At 40.2% G+C, this 8990-nt stretch overlaps 1 pseudogene; it reads left to right on the top strand.

Annotated features, from left to right (window-relative positions):
- Window positions 1-2594: 2594 nt before the first annotated feature.
- On the top strand, window positions 2595-3234 carry LOC107524585 (large ribosomal subunit protein mL48 pseudogene; annotated as a pseudogene).
- Window positions 3235-8990: the final 5756 nt, after the last annotated feature.

The following is an 8990-nucleotide window of genomic DNA, read 5'->3' on the forward strand; positions in this document are numbered from 1 at the left end:
GATAACATTACCTTTTGTACAGATATTAAAAGGAAAAGAAGAAACTACTATGAACTACTCTAAAAATATAAATTCCTCAACTTAGATGAGATGTATAAATCCCTCGAGAAACTCAATTTACCAAAAAATCCCACATTATAAAATAGGTAACAATATTTCCATAAGTGTTAATTAAACTGTATTTATAATTTTAAAATTTTCAAGAAAGCAATCACCAGGCCTAAATAATTTTGCTAATGAATCCTACCAGACTTTAAAAAAGAAATAACATCAGTTCTACACTGTCTCTAACGGAAAATAAGAAAGAAATCATTTCCCAACTAATTTTATGAAGTTTCATTACCTTGATACTGAAATCAGATAAAAACAGTAAACAAAATTTTTAAATGTTCGAACCAATCCATCATGAACATGACCAAGTGAAATTTATCTTGGAAATGCAAGGCTGGTTAAATACTCAGACATTACTCATTGTAATATATGTACTGACTTAATAGTCTAAATTAGAAAGTCCCCATGATCGTATCAATTAATGCAGGAAAAATGTTTTTAAAATTTATGATCTTTTTATGATAAAAAGTCTCACTAAATTAGGAATAGAAGAGAATCCTAAATTTCATAAAGAACATCAACAAAAATTTAAAGATATCATAGTGCTTAAAGATACTTTCTTGCTAAGATCAGGGACAGGCAAAGATGTGCTCTACTCTCACCACTCTTATTCATTATACTAGAAGTCCCAGCTAGTGTTGAAAGAAATTAAAAGTCCTCATGATTAGAAGGAAAGAAATAAACCCATTCTTATTCACAAACAATATTATAGTATATGTGTAAAATGTCAAGAAAAGTACAAAAAACACCCATGTGGGAAACAAGATCAACAGCAAAAAAATAAATTTCTATATATAAAGCAATGTACGATTGAAAACACAACTTAAATTATCAATGCTCCCAAAATGGTAATATTAATTTATCAATGTAACAAAATATGTACAGGATCTGCATCTGAAAACTATAAAACCTGATGAAATACATCAAATAAGATTTAAATTAATGGAGAGATATGTTAATGGATTGGAAGACCTAACATAGTAATAATGTCAATTTTTCCCAAAGTGATCTATGGAATTAATGCAGTTCCCTTAAAATTCCCAAACAATTATAATGTATATCAATCAATCAATCAATATGAAAAAGTACCAGAAGGAAAATAGCAAAAATAAGAAAGAATTGGTGGAATCATACTGCCTCATAGTAAGACATAATAGGCTAAATTGATCAGGAGAGTGTGGCATTACTGAAGAAAATAGGCACCTAGGTAAATGAATAGAATGGAGAGCCCAGAAACAGATCTATACTAGCATGGGTAATTGTCAAAAGTACAAAAGCAATTTAATGAAGCTAGGAATATATTTTCAACAAATAGTATTGTCTCTAAAAAGAAAAAGAGAGAGAGAGAAATATATTTCCTGGTGTTAACACCAAAAACATGATCATGATAAATATTTCCATCAAAATTAAAAACTTCTCCTATGAAAAACATTGTTAATTGAATGAAACGATAAAGACCAGACTGAGGAAAATATTTACAAATCACATAACCACCAAAGACTTTTATCCACAATAGTAAAACTTAACAGAGGAAAAACACGACCCAGTTAAAAACTGGGCAAGATATTGAAGAGGCACTTCAGTACAGAAGATATGCAAACAACCAATAAAGCATATAAAGAAGTTCAATATTATTAGTCATTAGGAAATTGCAAAATAAAACCACAGTGAGATACAGCTACTTACCTATTAGAATGGCTAAATTAAAAAATACACAAAGTACTTGAAAGGATGTAGAGCAACTGGAACTCATACATTGCTAATTGGAAAGCAAAATGCTTTCTCAGAAATGCTCTGGGTGACCCACCAATCACACTCCTGGTTATCTGCCCTAGAGATATAAAAATGTATGTACCCACGAAAACAGTGCACAGTATGTACAGAGGCTCTATTCATAATCACCCCAAATTGAAATAACACAAATGTGTTTCAACAGGTGAATTAATAAACTATGAAACAAACTACGGTACAGCTATGCAATTAAAAGGAACATGCTACAATAAGTGACTAGGGTGACTCTCAAAGGCAGAAGGCTGAGCCAAGGAAGCCAATCTTACAAGGTTGCATACCCTTTTAGAATCATACAGTTGCCCCTTGAACAACAGGGGTTTGAACTGCATTGGTCCATTTATACAGGGATTCCCCCCCCCCCCCCAAGAAATGCAATTGTCCCTTCCTATCTTCGGTTTCACATTCGCAGATTCAACCAACTGCTGATCAAAACCAGTGTTTTCACATTCCCAACAGTGAGTGGAAAATACTGTTTCCCATCTGCAGTTTGAACGTGGGATGGAAGGACAGAGTATAAAGTCAGAAGTCATACTTGGATTTTCAATTGCTTGGGGATTTGCGCCCCTAGCCCCAGAGTTGCCCAAGAGTCAAGGGCAGTGTTTTCAGCAGCCCAGGGTTCAGCAGTCCAGAGTCTCTGCTGCTTGGGCCGATTGATTTTCAGCTTGCATAGTATCAGGACACAGCAGCGAAGGATGAGAGGAGCTCTGGAAAAGGTGCCGTGTTTGAGGAACGATATCATTTCTCAGCAAGCCTGTCCCCACTTAAGGTTCAAAACTTCAGGAGAGAATCCCATCTGTTCTGCAGGTGGCACCTTGCTCAGTACCAGTAGGCACTACAAGACTAAGCCCACTCATGGCATTGGCAGTTACAAGCATCTAACTAAAGCACAAGAGCCCAAGAAGAAGAAGGAAAAGGTGGAAATGAGAGCCATTCATTTGGGGACAGATTATGAACATGGGTTTTTAAACATTCACCTAACTGCATATGACATGGCCCTGGCAGAGAGTTATGCCCAGTATGTTGACAACCTCTGCAACCATCTCTATGTTAAAGTTGAGGAAAATTATGCAATGCCCACGAAAACCATGAAGGTGTTGCAGCTGCAGGATGGAGGCAGTAAAATATTCCTGGACTCAGCTCTTACCCCACTGTGAGCCAGTGGTTCAGATTAGCGGTTTAACTGTTACGTTTGAAGAGATTTTCTTGGAAATAATCCAAAGCAATCTTCCTGCAGGAGTCAAATTGTCAATGAAGGAGCACACAGAGGAAGACTTCAAGGGAAGGTTCAAAGCTCGGCCAGAGCTGGAAAAGCTGTTAACCAATTTGACCTAACTCATTGCAGACTCTTCCGTACCACCACTGGTGACATGGAGTGGTAAGGGGAAGAGCTTCCTTGGGTGGTCCAAGTTAAGCAGGAGACCCTGATCCTTAGATATAAGTGCCGCTCCCCACAGCCAGGAATGCCTCCTGTCTATGCAGGAGTGCTTGCCAATTGTCACCGCTTTCCTTTGAGTCAAACCTAAGTATCCTCCAACTAATAAAAATCTGCTGATGAAAACAAGTCAACTATATAGGATTTCATATATGAAAACACCAAACTATAATGATACAGAGAGAACAGATCAGCAATTACCAGGGGTTGGAGGGGGAGGGGTATAGTTTGACTATTAAAGAAAGAGTGAGTTTGGGGACTGATAGAACTGCTGTCTCCTGATTGTGTTAGTGGTTCATAAATCTATACACTCATTAAAATTCATAAAACTATATACCAATAAAAAATCAATGTTTATGTATGTTAATAAAATATATTGTTATGTAATTGAAAAGGCTATGATCTATTCCCAAAGGAAACTTTCTATCACCAAAATGAGACACTACTAAAATGAAAACTAAATAAGTGTTCCTTGCAGATTACACCTCAAGTTTTAGTTCCATGTGATTAAACAGCTATTAAGCCACAAACGTATTCTATACTAATAACATTGAAAACACCATTATGGAAAGACCCACACATATATATAAGCATGTATATATATATATATACATGCATATATATATATATATATATATATATATATAAAATTATACAATTCTATGATTCTGAATGTTGACTTTCTCATCTGCACTAATTGAAAGAGCCATAAAACTAACATCATTTGATTAGAGATGCATAAACCTTACCATCTGTTCTACATACATTTCAGCTGAAATTTTTTCACTCTGCTCTCACTGTCAATAACTTCATTCAAATCATTTGGTGGGAGAATATAACATCTTTCACTTTAAAAACTTTTTTTAAGTAAAATGAAGGGTTATGAACATAATTTTAAAGGCATTGGTAAAGTTTCAAGCATAGTTCCTTCATGTACCCAATGAAGTCAATGCAGAAAATTGTGTCCAGATAAAACAAACGAAAATCCTGTGTTTTATCTGGGACTCCAAAATCCAGTGGCTAATTTTATGTGTCAATTTGAGTGGGCTATGGGTGCCCAGATTAAACGTTGTTTCTGAGTGTGTCTGTGAGGATGTCTCCAGATAAGATTTTCATTTGAAGTGGTGGACTCATTAAAGTAGATTACCCTCTGCAGTATGATTGATTTAAACTGCTGTGGGACTGAATAGAATCAAAGGTGGAGTAAGGAGGAATTCATCCCTTTTCTTCCTGCCACATTCGTTGAGCTGGGACATCTCATCTCATCTTCCCTTGCCCACGGTCTGGGATTTACATCATCTGTTCCCCAGGTTCTCAAGCCTTTAGACTCAAGCTAAATTACATCACTAACTTTCCTGAGTCTCCACCTAGCAGATGACAAATCATGTTATTTCTCAGCCTACTTAATTATGAGTCAATTCCTCATAATAAATCTCCACATGTATATACCTTCTATTGTTTCTGTTTCTCTGGAAAACCCTGACTAATACTAATATATGATTATATATATATACACACATATAGATATGTGTATATATATCTTACCTTTATTTCAATAAAATCTTGTAATAATATGTAATACTATTTTTGAAAATTAATTTATTTGCTATAGGTTTCTTTAAAGTGTCCTACACCTAAGGAATATAACAATTGCATTTGGTTATCAATAATATAAATTCTTATACTGGAATTCATTTGATTACTTATAATAACTAATATTTGACACTTTGAGCTACTGAAATTCCAGTACTGAAGAATGTATTGAAATTGTCTAACTCTTTAATTTAATATATGAGGAAAATTGGTATAGCCATAATAAAATACATATATATATATGGAGGATTCCCAAAAAGTAAAAAAAGAACTACCATGTGATCTAGCAATTCCACTTTTGGGAATATATCAAAAAGAAACAAAAACACTAACTCAAAAAGATATCTGCATCCCATGGTGGTAGCATCATTTATAATAACCAAGACATGGGACAGACCTAAGTGTCCATTGGTAGACAAATGCTAGTGAAATAAATCAGACAGAGAAAGATAAATACTGCATGATCTCATTTATATGTAGAATCTAAAACAAATCAGAGGAAAACAAGATGGTGGCGTAGGTAACCTGGGTACCCGCCACCTCCCACAATGACATCAAAATGACAACTAAAATACAGAACCACCGTCACTCAGAGCCTCCTGAAATCTGGCTGAACAGAAGCCCCACAACCAGGGAGCTGAAGCAGCACCGAGACCGGTAGGAGCGGCAGAGACGCGGGCGGATCGGGGCTGAATCACCAAGATGCAGCCTTGGGCCCACACCCAGAGCCGCAAGTTAAACCCAGGAGGGAATCTCGGCAGTGGGGGTTTCCCAAAGGAGTGAGGGGTCCCAGCTCCACAGCAGGGCCCCAGCCCAGGGCTCCAGGGCCAGGAAGGGACATCCCCACAACTCCAGGCTGTGAAACCAGCGGGGACTGTGGCTGAGGGTCGCGGAGGCTGCGGGAGCCCCAGCAGCTCCTCTAAAGGGCCCGGCACGGACTCACTCGGACGCTCCCTCTGAGCCCAGCGCCGGGCAGCAGCCTGAAAGGACCTGGGACACTCGGGGGGGAACTAACCTGCCTGGAATCCGGGCGGGAGGTGGAGGGGCGGCTTCCTCCCAGGCAGAAGGGCTGCAGAGGCCATTGCTCCTTTGGCGAGTCCTCCCAGCACACAGCCGGCAGGCAGGCACCATGTTTGAGTCGCCAGCACCTGACTCACACCTTTGGCCCCGCCCCGTGATTCCCGGAGGCCCCGCCCCTCCCCACCTGCAGCTCATCCAGGACATTTCCAGGGGCTTTTCTATGCAGGTGCCTCTGGAGCCTCATGCTTAGGACTTTCCTAAAATCTCTCAAACAAGCAGCAGCCTGCCCCATACAGCTTGATAAGCGGCCCCAGGCCTGGCACTAGTGGCAGCTGCAGTGGCTCATAGCTTGGCCTCTCCTGGGCACCGCCAAGCCCAGCACAAGTAGCAGCCAACTACGGTTTGCTGAGTAGCTCATGCTGGGTGGCCCTGGGCAAGGCACTGGCACAGGCTGACTTTGCACCTCCCAGGAGGCCCCAGAGTCAGTGCACCTGGTGGTTAGGCTCAACCACGCTGGATTACAACCCTACCACATCCAGGAGTGACACTCCAGTGGCGCAGTTGGTGAACACCAAAGCTCCACTGAAGTAAGTCTTGATCCATAGGGGTGTCTCCAGCACAGCAGCTCTCTGGCTGTAGTTGCAGCTGATCCTCACAGCCGATTGGCCTGGGGGTCAGTTCCTCCCAGTGACGCCAACAGCAACCAAGGCTCAACCACAACAGGACAGTGCACACAGCCCACACAGGGAACACCAAGAAGGCCCAGCTCAGGTGACTGGGGAGGCTGAGCCACTGGACCCTACAGGACACCTACTACACAAAGCCACTCTACAAATTCCAGGAGACATAGCAGCTCTACCTAATACACAGAAACAAACACCAGGAAGCAGCCAAAATGCGGAGGCAAAGAAACATGTCACAAAGGAAAGAACAGAAGAAATCTCCAGAAGGGGAACTAAATGAAATAGATCCAAGCAAGCTAACAGATACAGAGTTCAGAATAATGGTTATAAGGATGCTCAAGGATATTAGTAAGAGTATGATGAAAATAATTGAGAAAATCGATGACATAAAGTACCAATTTGAAATGAAGGCTACACAAACTGAAATGAAGAATAGTTTACAGGCAGTCAACAGTAGAGTAGAGGATGCTGAGAATCAAATCAGCAATTGGAAACATGAGGAAACAAAAAGCACCCAACCAGAGGAGCAAAAAGAAAAAAGAATCCAGAAATATGAAAATAGCATAAGGAGCCTCTTGGACAACTTCAAGAGACCCAACATTCATATTATTGGGGTGCCAGAAGGGGAAGAAACAGACCAAGAAATTGAAAACCTATTTGAAAAAATAATGACAGAAAACTTCCCCTACCTGGGAAAGAAATTGACTTACAAGTCCAGGAAGCACAGAGGGTCCCAAACAAGAGGAACCCAAAGAAGCCCACAGTAAGATCCATCATAATTAAAATGCTAAAGGTTAAAGACAAAGAGAGAATCTTAAAAGCAGCAAGAGAAAAGCAGTTAATTGCCTACAAGGGGGTACCCATACGACTGTCAGCTGATTTCTCAACAGAAACTTTGCAGGCCAGAAGGAAGTGGCAAGAAATATTCAAAGTGATGAAAAACATGGAACTACAACCAAGATTGCTCTACTCAGCAAAGCTATCATTTAGAATTTAAGGTCTGATGAAGAGCTTCTCAGACAAGGAAAAGCTAAAGGAGTTCATCACCACCAAAGCAGCAGTACAGGAAATGTTGAAGGGTCTTCTTTAACAAGAAGCTAATGAGCAAAAGGATCTGATGAATTAAATAGATCCAGAGACATTGACACATGTAACAAACAATCATATTTCAGAGGAAAGAGGGAAGGGGGGTGGAGGGTGGGAAGAGATTAACCAAAGAAGTTATATGCATATATGCATAACCCATGGACACGGACAATGATGGGGTGAAGGCCTGGAGAGGGAGTGGGAGCAAGGTGGAGGGGGCCAATTGGGGGGGAAAAATGGGACACCTGTAATACTTTCAACAATAAAGATAAATTTTAAAAAATAAAAATAAATAAAACAAACCAGAAACAAACAGAAAAAAACCTCATATAAAAAAAGATTGAGACTTGTGATCACACCAGTAGTGGGTGGCATGAGGACATAGAATTGGACGAAGGTGGTTAAAAAGTATAAACTTCCAGTTATAACATAAAGAAGCACTAGGCATGAAATATACAACATGATGACTATAGCTAAAACTGCTGTATGATATGTAGGAAAGTTCTTAAGAGAGTAAACCTTAAGAGTTCTCATTACAAAAAGAAACTTTTTTCCCCCTTTATTTCTTTCATTTCTTTTTATTGTATCTATATGAGTATGTGGTAGGCAATTAGACAGACATGAGCAGAGCAAGGATGAGGGTCCAGGTACAAAAGGTCATGAGGGTGGAAAGCCCTAGGTGCCTAGCAAAGGACCTTGCCCCCAGGGTGGCCTTTCCCTAGCATATGGCTGATCATGTGGTTTAGACCCCTTGACCTTTACTCCCTAGAGATAACACCTAGGTCTCAGTTGTATTTCAGCTCCAGGCCCAGAAAAGCAACAAAACCAGCCACAGCTGACCTCAGGACCAGCTGCACTGGATAAAGGCCCCCTGCTGGCCAATCAATCAGTGGAGACCACAATCCTGAAAGGACACACCTTGAAAGCTACTAAATATTCTATTAAGATCTTCCCCTGGGACCTCCCCTGGGATCTCCACCCTTAAAACCATTAAGACTTAAGACTCAGCTCTCTCCCTCTTGTACCCCAGTGACTTTCTCTCTCCCTTTTCCTTCCCCTCCCTCCTCCCAAGCACCTTACTATTAGTTTCCTCACTCCCAAGCTCCAAGGGCCCTTCCTTTACCTCTATAACTTGTTTCCTCATGCCATTTCTTCTGCAAATTACTTTTTCTACCTCTGTGATTTACCAAATAAATTTTCTCTTATAGTTTGGGTCTTGGGCCTGAATTCTTTCCCTGCCAGGGCCCAAGTATGGAGGTTGCTGAACCCGTTCT

This window comes from Miniopterus natalensis, chromosome 8, assembly GCF_054644295.1.
Source record: "Miniopterus natalensis isolate mMinNat1 chromosome 8, mMinNat1.hap1, whole genome shotgun sequence".
Classification (NCBI taxonomy): domain Eukaryota; kingdom Metazoa; phylum Chordata; class Mammalia; order Chiroptera; family Miniopteridae; genus Miniopterus; species Miniopterus natalensis.